The sequence below is a fragment of the Corvus cornix genome, chromosome 3 (genome assembly GCF_000738735.6).
Source record: "Corvus cornix cornix isolate S_Up_H32 chromosome 3, ASM73873v5, whole genome shotgun sequence".
NCBI lineage: Eukaryota > Metazoa > Chordata > Aves > Passeriformes > Corvidae > Corvus > Corvus cornix.
This window is the reverse complement of record NC_047056.1, coordinates 81,027,426-81,038,538: the sequence shown is the minus strand read 5'-3', so window position 1 is coordinate 81,038,538 and position 11,113 is coordinate 81,027,426.

The window sequence follows — 11,113 nt, the reverse complement described above, 5'->3', positions numbered from 1 at the left end:
GATAATTAAGACTATTACCTTTTCAAAAACATCAGTGAGGGAATTTACATACAGTGTTTCCTGAAACATAGAGAAAAACATTATTATCTTTTACACAATCTGAACCCCTTTGGCTATGCTGAGCATCCTTTTCTGATACATGATGTTAGTAGAAAGCAGTAAAGATTTCTCCAATGTCTAAACAAACATATTCTTGTTGAATTTATTGTCAATTTACATATAAAAACTGATTTTCCTACCTCATGTGAAAACTGCAATTTCCTACTAAACAGTATGTTTTCTTGTCATTCAGGACCTCTTAAAAGTGATTGGATCAGATCTTTATTCCTTGGCATACAGCAAGGAAAAAATGTTGGGTTTTTTCTAAAAAAAATATCAAAACAAATTTAGTACTATGTGCACTTGTTGAACCTCTGACTTCCACCAGCTTCCTATTTCAAAATTATCCATATATATTTACGAGCAGAAGGTTGATCAGGATTTTAGTGTGTATCCTATATTGACCAAGGCCACTGTTGATTTCAGAAGGGAATCAATAGAGAGTGAAAGAGGCCAAAGTTCAAGGTTTCATGCTTATCAGCAAAGCAAATAAATGGCAGTCAGCCCACACAAAAGGGCAGGAGATATTCAGATCTCAATGTAGGTGTAACAAGGTATATTGCTTTCTTAACTATGAAACTCTTTTCTAGGCTAGAGTCCTGCCAGCAACAGAGAGAGTGCTGCCACTTCCCTCAGAAGGTCAGTGAAGGAAGAACAAAGTGAAACTAGCTGTGCCCAAAAGTCAGGTCCCCACAGTCCCTGACAGCCCTGCCGCTCCCTGCCCATCCCCAGAGCTCCATTCCCTTTCTAGGCCCCCCCGGCTGTGGGTCCCTGCCCCTCTGGCAGCACAGCAGGGCCAGTCCCTGGCTCCCACCACGACAGGCCCACAGCCCTCCTGGCCCCTTCGCCACGGAGATGCCCAAAGCAGAGGTAGCCACCGTGCCCTTCCTGGTTGCCCACTTTTCTGCCAGGATGGTCAGACAGGCCCTGCCTGACGACGACCAGGCAATCAATGGAAGCTGTCCCAGCTCTGGCTCGTTGACCCAAGCACGCTGGCTCTCTCTGACAGGGAGAAGACATACTTAAATAAGGAAAATAGGGAAAACAAATTGACTGCATCTGGAGGGAACGCAGCCATTTTTACAGTTGTGATAGTCTTGCCCTAATAGGAGTCTTGGTATTGCCAGCCAGGAGGGCAGTGATGTGACTAACCTGCTTAAACAGAAGTCAGAGAAGCTGCCAGAGCAGAACAAATAAAAAACAAGGGAGAATCCAATTATACCCATGTAAACTTGAAGGAATGTCATTGTGAGAAATGATATAGAGGTACAAGTTTTAAATATCTTAAATGACCACTTGTTAAACTTACTACTCAGAAAACCCACAAGGGAAGAAGCAGTTTGGCTTAGTCCTGAGCAGACGAGATGTGGTTTGCAATGTTACTTTTGAAGAGTTGCTCTGTAATTATGACTACTATATATTCAAATTTAGCATTTACAAGAATGAAGTAGATTTAATTTAACAAAAAAAGGAACAACAAAAAAAAGAAGAAGCTTGTTAAAAACAAATTAAAAGGAAGACATAGAAGTATTCCAGTGAACAACAATAAAGGCATTTAAAGTTAGAAATATTTCCTCCAAAAAGCAGAAGTCTTATCTGAAGAAGGAAAAAAAAAGAGGATCGATTCAGATAAAACAAATATAAAACTGTAAAAGGCAGATGAAAACAGATTTTGAAGATTAATTTGAGTAAATAAGAACTTCTTTCCTCCCCAGCAGAAAATTTGTACAGTCCACAGATCTAACAGAACTAAAAAAAATATAAAGTTATAATGAAAAAGATGAATTCTCTTTACCCATATTCATTTAAGAAAAGCTTAGAGAGATTCACAGACACTTTCCTTATGAGGGTCAAGTCTGTTGAACCACCAAAAGGTCAGTAGGGAACATTTACGAACAGACTGATAAAATAAATGCTAAAGAATCACTTGGGTTCCATTGCATTTAACACCAAGTGGTATAATAATCAAACTATGAGACTACTGGATTTCTGCTGTAGTGGTAACCTACTGACTAACACTTCCTCAGGAATGGAGAGTATCAACTGTAAAAAGCCCCTTTTAAAAGGGGATTGAGAGAGGGTGCAAGTAATGTACACCAAAATTCTGACTTCTGTGCATGTGGAGCTGTGAGAAATTATGGATCTGCTCAGCATTTGATGTCCTGGTTATACTGGAGCAGCTTTTGCAGTAGGAAGTCAAGGCTCACACAGGATTCGCTGTAGGGTCAGTAGGTATTTTGACAAAGACAGTCTGATTCACAGAGCTGCATGAATTTTCGGAAAACTGTTGACAAGGCATCTCTCCATCAAGTTGTAAGAAACTAACCAGTCATGATGTAAGGAAAAAAGAAAGGTTTGTTGTTTATTTGTAACTAACTAAAAACTGAGAGTGGGAACACAATAAAGAAATTACCTCAGGAATTGTTTATGAACAAAAACTGTTCAATAGATTAATATATGAACTACTGAATGAGATAAGGTGTGAATTTACAGGTGATATAAAATTAATCAGGATAGTAAAAATTCAAGCTGTATTTACAAAAGAGTTGCATGATATGGCACAGCTTTTTGTACTCTTTCTAGGCATCCATTCTTGATGATTGAGACAGAAATCTGGAATAAAAACACCTTTGGTCTTGTTGTCCTAACAACTGCACTGCTGTCCCAAAAAGACTGACGCAAAGATAAAAAATTACAGACAGATGAGCTAAGTGCATAGCAACCTTTCAAGCAGGGAATGATGAAAATAGCTAAACTTTCTTTCTTCAATATAACCTCTGCTCAACCAGTTTTTATGTATAACTTACTGTCATTTATTTTTGAAACTGCTATATTGAGCATTCAAGGCAGTTACAGAACATGTTTCCCCTTTAGCAGTTTGCCCCTGCATGACAAAGAATCAGTATTAAAATATTTTTTAAATTACAGAAATTTAATACATTCATTTTCCAGCTTTCAAATTACTAACAACTGCCGTGCTTTGTCATAAAGTCAGGATTTTTGGATACTCAGCCTCCCCAGTGCCTTTACTCCAGACCACCTCCAAAACCACCTTCTGAAATAGTAAGTGGTTAAAACAAAATCAGGTTGTATTGTCACAACAAAACCCTGATACATCATTCCTACTGAAGATACTGAAAAATCTCACATGATAGTCAGACAGTCAAAATAAGAAGCAAGATTTTTTTTTGTGTGTGTAAAGACACTTCTTTCTTTCCTTTTGGCTTTGCAGTTTCATCCTCGGCAGCAGGTGACAGATGTTCACCATTTCTCACTGAAAACATAAAAGAGATTCAAAATTTAAGTCAGTGTTCTATAAATACTCAGGACAATGACATTTCCGTTTGCATGATAAGTAAAACAAAAGGTCAAGGCTTAATGTTTACTTTCACGTCTCAGAAGTGCCTGTTCTTATCAGTGGTGTTTCCCAGCAGCTGTGTTTCTGTCTATAATGTGCATTGCTGTGTAACAACAGCTACATGGTGGAAAATAGGTCTAGGTTTTGGGTTGCAAGACAAATGTGTTTCACATCAGCTTCATTGGATACTGGAATTCACATCATGAAACCAAGTATTATAAAGAATACAAAGGAATTACAGTAAAAGTGTGCCTCCACAGCTGTATCTGGAAACATTTGTATAAGTGCTATAAGAATAACCAAAAGGAAGTGTTCTACTGTCACTGATAACAGCGTCTTTAGTCCATTATATTTTGCAGGATCACAAGGTCCTCTTGCCAATGCTTTCTCCTGCTGCCCTTGCAGAGGTGTCACGAAGCAAAAGAGTTGTGCAGAGGGAAAACTCAAGTGGTTGAAAATGTATGTGACTGTAATGTTCTTCAATATTTGCATACTTTGTACAGTCTGCAAAACCACCAGTGAGAGCAATGACATCCAGGTGATAAGCAGAGAGGAGGGAAACATTCAGTGGTATGGGTGGTTGTGACATTTCCTCAATCTATGAAGAAACAACTGTGATTGGGCCTTTTGAATAGACAAAGTGCCCTGGACGCCCTTGCAGGCCCATCTTTCACTTCCAGTGAAATACAGTTGGGCTGCCACTCACACCAAATAAGGGTCGCTGACTTAAGTTCACCTCCACTCACATTTCAGAAGATATCTTCATCCGTTGCCTGCATGCAAATACCTATATTAAATCTCCAGATGTCACTTTTAACTAATAGCCTGCAATTAGTGTTTGATGGCCCATCAATGCATTATGCAGTTCTTTCCTCTGGAAGAGATCTCTCTTTCTTTAAATTGCAAGAGTTGAAAGAATTATGTTCTAATCCCCTGACTTCATCCAGTTCATTTTGAAACTTAATGTTTTTCATTTAAATCCCCTATTGGGGATTTAAATCACATGGAAGTGAACTCATTCACTTCCATGGCACCAGCACTGCTAGGTTGCCTTGATTAATTAGTAGCACTTACCCTTCTACTTCAGTAAATCTCAGTACGATGTCTAATAACTGGAAAGATTTAAACAAATGCTTTATGTCATTTCAAATCTGAAGCTTCAAAGAATTCTACAAAATTGAAGAAAGGCAGGGGGCTACAGAGAGTCTGTGTTTAAGAACTGAGAGTGTGTGGGGTTCAGAGCTCATTCAATGCCCAAGCTACTAAATCCAACTCACATTGGAAAGCCAGCTCACAGAGGTAATACAGTTCCTCAAATGGATAACACAGGTTTAGGAATCAAATTACACTTTCAGTCCTGGAGATGCAACAGAGATGCCACATTTACAATTTCTAACATACAGGAGATGTATTTTAAATACCATGGGTTAACATAGGAGAGGAAGTTCGTGAACATGGCAAAGATTAAACTTTCATTCCTGTGAAGTCTACAATGGTGGCTAACATGGAGAACAGTTATTCTAAGCCAGTTTTGGAAATGGACTTTCACACATGGGTAAAAACTTACAAAGAAAAACAAACAAACACACAAAAACAAACAAACAAACAAAATCAACCAAAAATGTAACCAACCAACCAATGAAAAAATATTCCCCACTGAAATTCACCTGGGTTATCCTTTACCTGTGGGATAACCTGTAAGAAGTCTAAGATTAATGAAGGGAACCAATCTAAACACTGGGAGTCTTATAAGAAAAATGTAGATATTATTTTCCCAAAGTATATCCTCAATTTTGTTTGCTAATTAGCTGTGATGAGCAGATAAAGGTTCCATGCCAAGACTTAGTTGAAAGTCTCTTTCCATTCAGTGGTTGGCATAGTGATGGAAAAAGAGTCTTCTTTATAGTCCGCGGACTGAAGCTGCATTTTTGCTCATGCCAGTTAGAGCAGCAAATATTTATTAAGGCATGAAGGTACCTCACACTGTGCAATCAAATGGCAAACCATGTTTTGATGAGTTTGACCTTCAGCAATTTCTTCTGCAGATGAATTAGTGCACTGAATGAAGGTTTTCTCCATCAATCTCACTGTTCACTCATCTCTGTCTCATTTTTCCCATGATGTATCATTCCCACCACCTCAGATGCTCTCAGCAGGGAGTCACATACCCGGCTTTGTGGTCAGACAGTCCAAAGGCAGGTTTGCCCCAACCTGCTCTGGAAGCCTAAAATGTACATGTAATTGCAGTAAGATCTTGATAAAGATGTTTTGCATATGCCCATTATGACTCTAGTAAGCTTACCCAAAAGTACAGGCTCAGATACTTCCTGACTTGGAGCCTTCTTGGAAAGCAGAAATAAAATTTCCAGTCTAGTTTTGTAAATATGTGTTTAAAATGCATATAGTTACAGTGACATACACGGGCCATTAAAATTAAATTCTCTGTTTAAAAAATGAAGATTATCCATTTTGTTTTTCCTAAGTGTCCTTGTTAGTTGAATATTGTGCTATCTTTTCCTAAAACTAGCCTTTTCAAAAATATGTAATTATCTTGAAATACATTTCCTGATTTATGATAAGGAGTGGATTATATTAAAAATGGGATGATGACTTAATTTATATCCCAGATCTGATTCACTTTTAAAACTGTCTTTGGTTTTGCTTTCTGGCTGCTTAGGAAGATAGAATATTTTCCTCTTTCTAAGGACATGATTTAATGATTTATTGAGAGTCCTTAACTCCCACTGAGGTCAAAATTATCACACAAGGCCAGCTCCCAGCAATACCTTAAAGGGAACTGGAAAATTTCTGCCAAGGCATTGCTACATTAGAAACATTGTTAAGAAAAAGTGTTTTCCAAAAGTGACTTTCACTTCCCAAGCAGAACTACACCCTTCTTGCATTGTATTTGTCTTTGGTCAGTTTTTCAGCCAAATGCTGCCATTTTCTATCTTTTTGCAATTCAGGTGCACCTCTATAAAAGTCAAAGTTGGCAGAGCACTTCTTTCAAGAAATACGAGAGAGAGAGAGGAATGGGTTTGTCCTGGTGTGCACCCCTGAAGAGAAAAGGAAGGTTTTTAGCTTTCCTGGATGCTACAACATTGCTGATGGTGTCACACAGAAAATTATACACCGATGTGCTACCAGAGAAGTCAGGTAGATCACTGGCCCTGTGCTGCATTTGCATCAGGAGCACAGGCAGCTTGTTCCTGCCTTGTGGTAGCAGAGGGGTGATACTGCTGACTAACCAGTGACTCTCTGTATTGCATTACCCACAAATAGCCCTGCTTTCAAAAAATGTAATTATCCACTTCCTCTTTGATGGGCTGATAAATGGGACTGGTTTTGGACAACATGAGAACAAGGTGGTAGTGCTGGACTGCCAAATAGAGCTCCCACAGGGAGCATGAGAGTACTGAGCCAGGATTCTTCACAGTGAACAGTGCAAACAAAACCCCTTGTCATTTGTTCTAGTGATTGTTTATTCTGTACCTCTGCTTTCTGCCATAGCAAATCCATGGGTTTCTGCTGTGCTTTCCTCATCCCAGTGACAACTCCCACATACTGCCAGGCAACTATTCACAAGATCTTTGTTTTCCTTCTCCAAGGGCAAGTTTCCCACCAATGTCTTCATGCACAGTTAAAATACAGAAGACAGTTTCCAACCAACTAGCTCAGCTTCATTAACAAAAATTTATTTTCATTAGGTTCTTTTTAATTCTAACCTCTAGACTAGTAGCCAAATAAGTGACAATTACTTATGGACTCTGGTATTGGTTATAGACACTCTGCTACCTGTGTAGACACATACATAAAGAGAACACAAATTACTTAAGCCTAAATATCTGCTGCTAAATAAGAATCTCACTTTGAAAAGGCATAATACTGTTAATAGGCTCAATCCCAGAAAGATACATTGTGTGAAATTAATACCTCTGAGCTCAGCAAGAGTGCCTTGTTGTATGCCCACTGCTGAGGTGGAAAACTGTTGCTGAACAACTGTTCCTGTTCTACTTCCACTCCTGAACTTCTGTGCCCTACCAGCACACATGCTACTCAGGGCAGCATATTACTCCTGTATAATTTGACTGTTCTGCCTCATTCCTTAACATCCCAGAAGGTAAAAAACCCCCAAACAACCATACCACACACATAAAAAACACAAACAAACAAATAAACAGCAACAAAAGAAACACCTCTCAATTTACTTCTATTAAAACCTCAGGATATGCATAACTTGGCATAAATAACATAGGAAGTTTACAAACAAATTAATCTGTCTAATTATGAAAAAAGTGGAGAGAAATAATCCTATCAATGAAGCCAGCTGCATATCTCTCCAGGCAAACAACACCACCCTCACTATTCAGGTATACAAACACCTCCTTTGTACTTAGCACTTTTAAATGGTATTGAGCTACAGATGTTAGTTACATCTATATTGGTAAATTAAACTTGTTAACCATAACTGTGTTAACAAATTGTTGAGAAATTATAATTGAAATTAGACAGATCTATGCCAGGGGTCTTTCTAGTAATTTAACTAAAGAAAAGGTCAAGGTCCAGAAAGAACCAAGTATTCCCAGAATTCATCTGCAGCAAATCAGCCCACATTGCAGAAGGGGCTGTAATGGCTCTGACAGGCAAAGGGACTCCTCTTGCCTCACAACAACGTACGATGAAAACACATAACTCTTGAAGCTTAGAGGTTAGCCACAGGTTGTGCAGAGCTGTAGCAAGTGGCATTACAGGGAACGGTCACACTTGGACTTGCTTCACAGGAGGTGCATGTCTGCAGGCAGAGGCTGTCTGCACACAGCTCTTTGTCCAGATGTAACTTAAACTAAATCACATGGGTCTAACTCAACACTTCTCACCTTTCTGCACTGTACCAGAGGTGCTGGCAAGCATTCAGGGGTGACAGATTTTGCTGCCCTCTTTTAAGCCTGTTTGGAAACAGGTGTGCAGCTTCAGATCAAGGAACCCACCTCCATGCTCCAAGGGGAGGTACTGCCAAACTGGCAGTACTCCTCCTTTCTGCCCACCTGACCCATACCTCTAGCTCTTTGTTGAGATATGTGTATTTATCAGATAGATTTACTTTTGGTAGTTACCAGTGCAATGTAATGACTGGAACGAGCAGTAGTTTTAGAAGGAACAAGCTTTATCAACTTCGTGGAAGCACCCTTTGAGTGCCAATCAAACACTGAAAACAGAGACATGAAGAAGAGACAGATCTGGCACAAAGGGTATACAGTATAACAAACCAGTGTGGGGAAGAGCTAGGCCAAATTCACAACTACCTGTCACTGACAGTTTATGAAAATATACTGGTCCAAAATAGTATTTTTGTCCCTTTAATTTCTCCATTCCCACATTTGTCATTTTCATCATCACCTTAAGGATCATTCACACCTTGTACCAAGTTTACAAAAACCTAATGATTATCTCCCTATTGATCACCTCATGGCACCCAACATCAATGCACCCTGGGCACCACTTCTGCTACACTCATCCTTCCAACAACAGCTTTTCCCCCAGTATTTCTGGAAAAGTCAAGCCCCTTCCCTGGTTTTCTTGTTGAAAAAGTAATTCTAATCATTATCTCATTTGAAGAAAAGAGGAAGCAGAGTCAGAGTCTAACAGGATCTGTGTAGTGACTGAAATTTATCTTATGCTTACAATTATTAACACTTGATTGCATAATATCAAACACCTCCCACCCACGTCAATGTAGGACTGTTTGCTACTGTCATAGCCATAGCCAGCATTTTATAGTGGACCTGTCAATTATCAGGAGTTTCCTACCAGTACCTTATTTTTAAATTTTTTTAATACCTCCCCTTATTTTTCTTCTCAGTGAAGTGGGCTGTGAAGGGCTGTGAGTCCTCCCACCACTTATGGGTTTCACACTGGTTATCAGGACTGGCAGTACACAAAGCACAGGAAGTGGGGTGTAGTGACTGTGGATGTGACTACACGCATGTGAAACACGACAGCTAAAAGCAATGGTGTGCATGAACCTTAGCTAAAGTTATGAAACATGCTTTTTTTACCTTTCTCTATTTGTATATTTTTCCTCTTAGATATCTCAGTTTCAAGCATAACAAGTTTTTGGGAAGCTGCAGTCAGAAAGGCCTTCTTTTACACTTTCTAAACATATCTGGAGAATCATTAAGGAAAGAGGAGCTTCTGTTTACAATTTTTTTCTTGTTCTTTGTAACTCTAATGATTGAAGTTGGCTTACATTGTAAATGAATTTATTTATTTTTTTCTATCAGCTGTCACTCTATAATCTTAGTGTCCAAATTTATTCTCTTTATTCAGGAAAAAAAAGGGGAAGGGAAGGGAAGGGAAGGGAAGGGAAGGGAAGGGAAGGGAAGGGAAGGGAAGGGAAGGGAAGGGAAGGGAAGGGAAGGGAAGGGAAGGGAAGGGAAGGGAAGGGAAGGGAAGGGAAGGGAAGGGAAGGGAAGGGAAGGGAAGGGAAGGGAAGGGAAGGGAAGGGAAGGGAAGGGAAGGGAAGGGAAGGGAAGGGAAGGGAAGGGAAGGGCTCTTTAATTTTTTTAAAGGAGGATCATTTTAGAGAAAAAAAGTTCTGTAAACATAATGAAGCCTCAGAAGTTGAAACCAAACCCAGAAATATAAATACAATTATATTGTTTAAAATGTGTGTGTTATCCTTTGTTCAAAACATCACAAATAAAAGATGTGTCAAATGACAGTTAGGCAAATCTTTCACAAGAGAATTGCAGTATGCACCAACATAAAACTGAGACTATCCACAAAGCTTAACCACTTGGTTTCATAAGTAACTGCCTTCTATTTTAAAGACTTCAATTTGTTGGACAAGAAGGAAGTGGTAAGCCAAAGAGTGATTGAAATCTATGATCCATCACCACAGACGGAGCTGATGCATGGTCAGTGTAAAAATATAGAGTAGTAAAACAGAAAATGAGATAAACCAGATAGTGTCAGTACAAGATGGTTGCTTATTTGTCTGTGAATCATGAGAAAGTGGTGACTTCATTGCACATGAAACCCCGTAAAATGATAATACTTAGGTCTGCAGCTTTCACATGCCCAAAGGACTGTGCAGGCTGTGCAATTGAAATTGCTCTTGGGAAATAATGTGATTACATCTCAACTGCCCAATGGGGCAGTTATTTCTGGCGACCATGGGTTGCAGGCATTTAGAGGATAAAATATGCATGTGAAATGATACCTGTACCTCAGTGGGATGTCTGGTGCCTTCTTTTCGTATAGCAGTGCTTACTACAGCTTCTCAACCAAGAGTTTTTCTCAGAGCACACCAGCAAATGCTTACTTCTGTATGCCTACAGCGTATGACTCCTGCACAGACATACCCTCATATGCCCATTATACCAGTCTCACCATATTTTTCCATGGAAACAGAAATAAACACAGTTTAAGGAGATGACAAAGGCTATTTTGCTGACAGCTTTTTATAGCAAAAAGATGTATAAGAAGGAGTCTTGACAGGTTAGATATATTAAGGTCATGAAACCAATTCTTTCGTCCAATATCTCTAGAAATGACTGCATTTTGGCATCTGCAGGTGACCGTGACTATGAAAAACTGCCAAAGTTAATATATGTTGTGTTATTCCTGAGCAGTGTCAGAAATTTATAAAAAGCA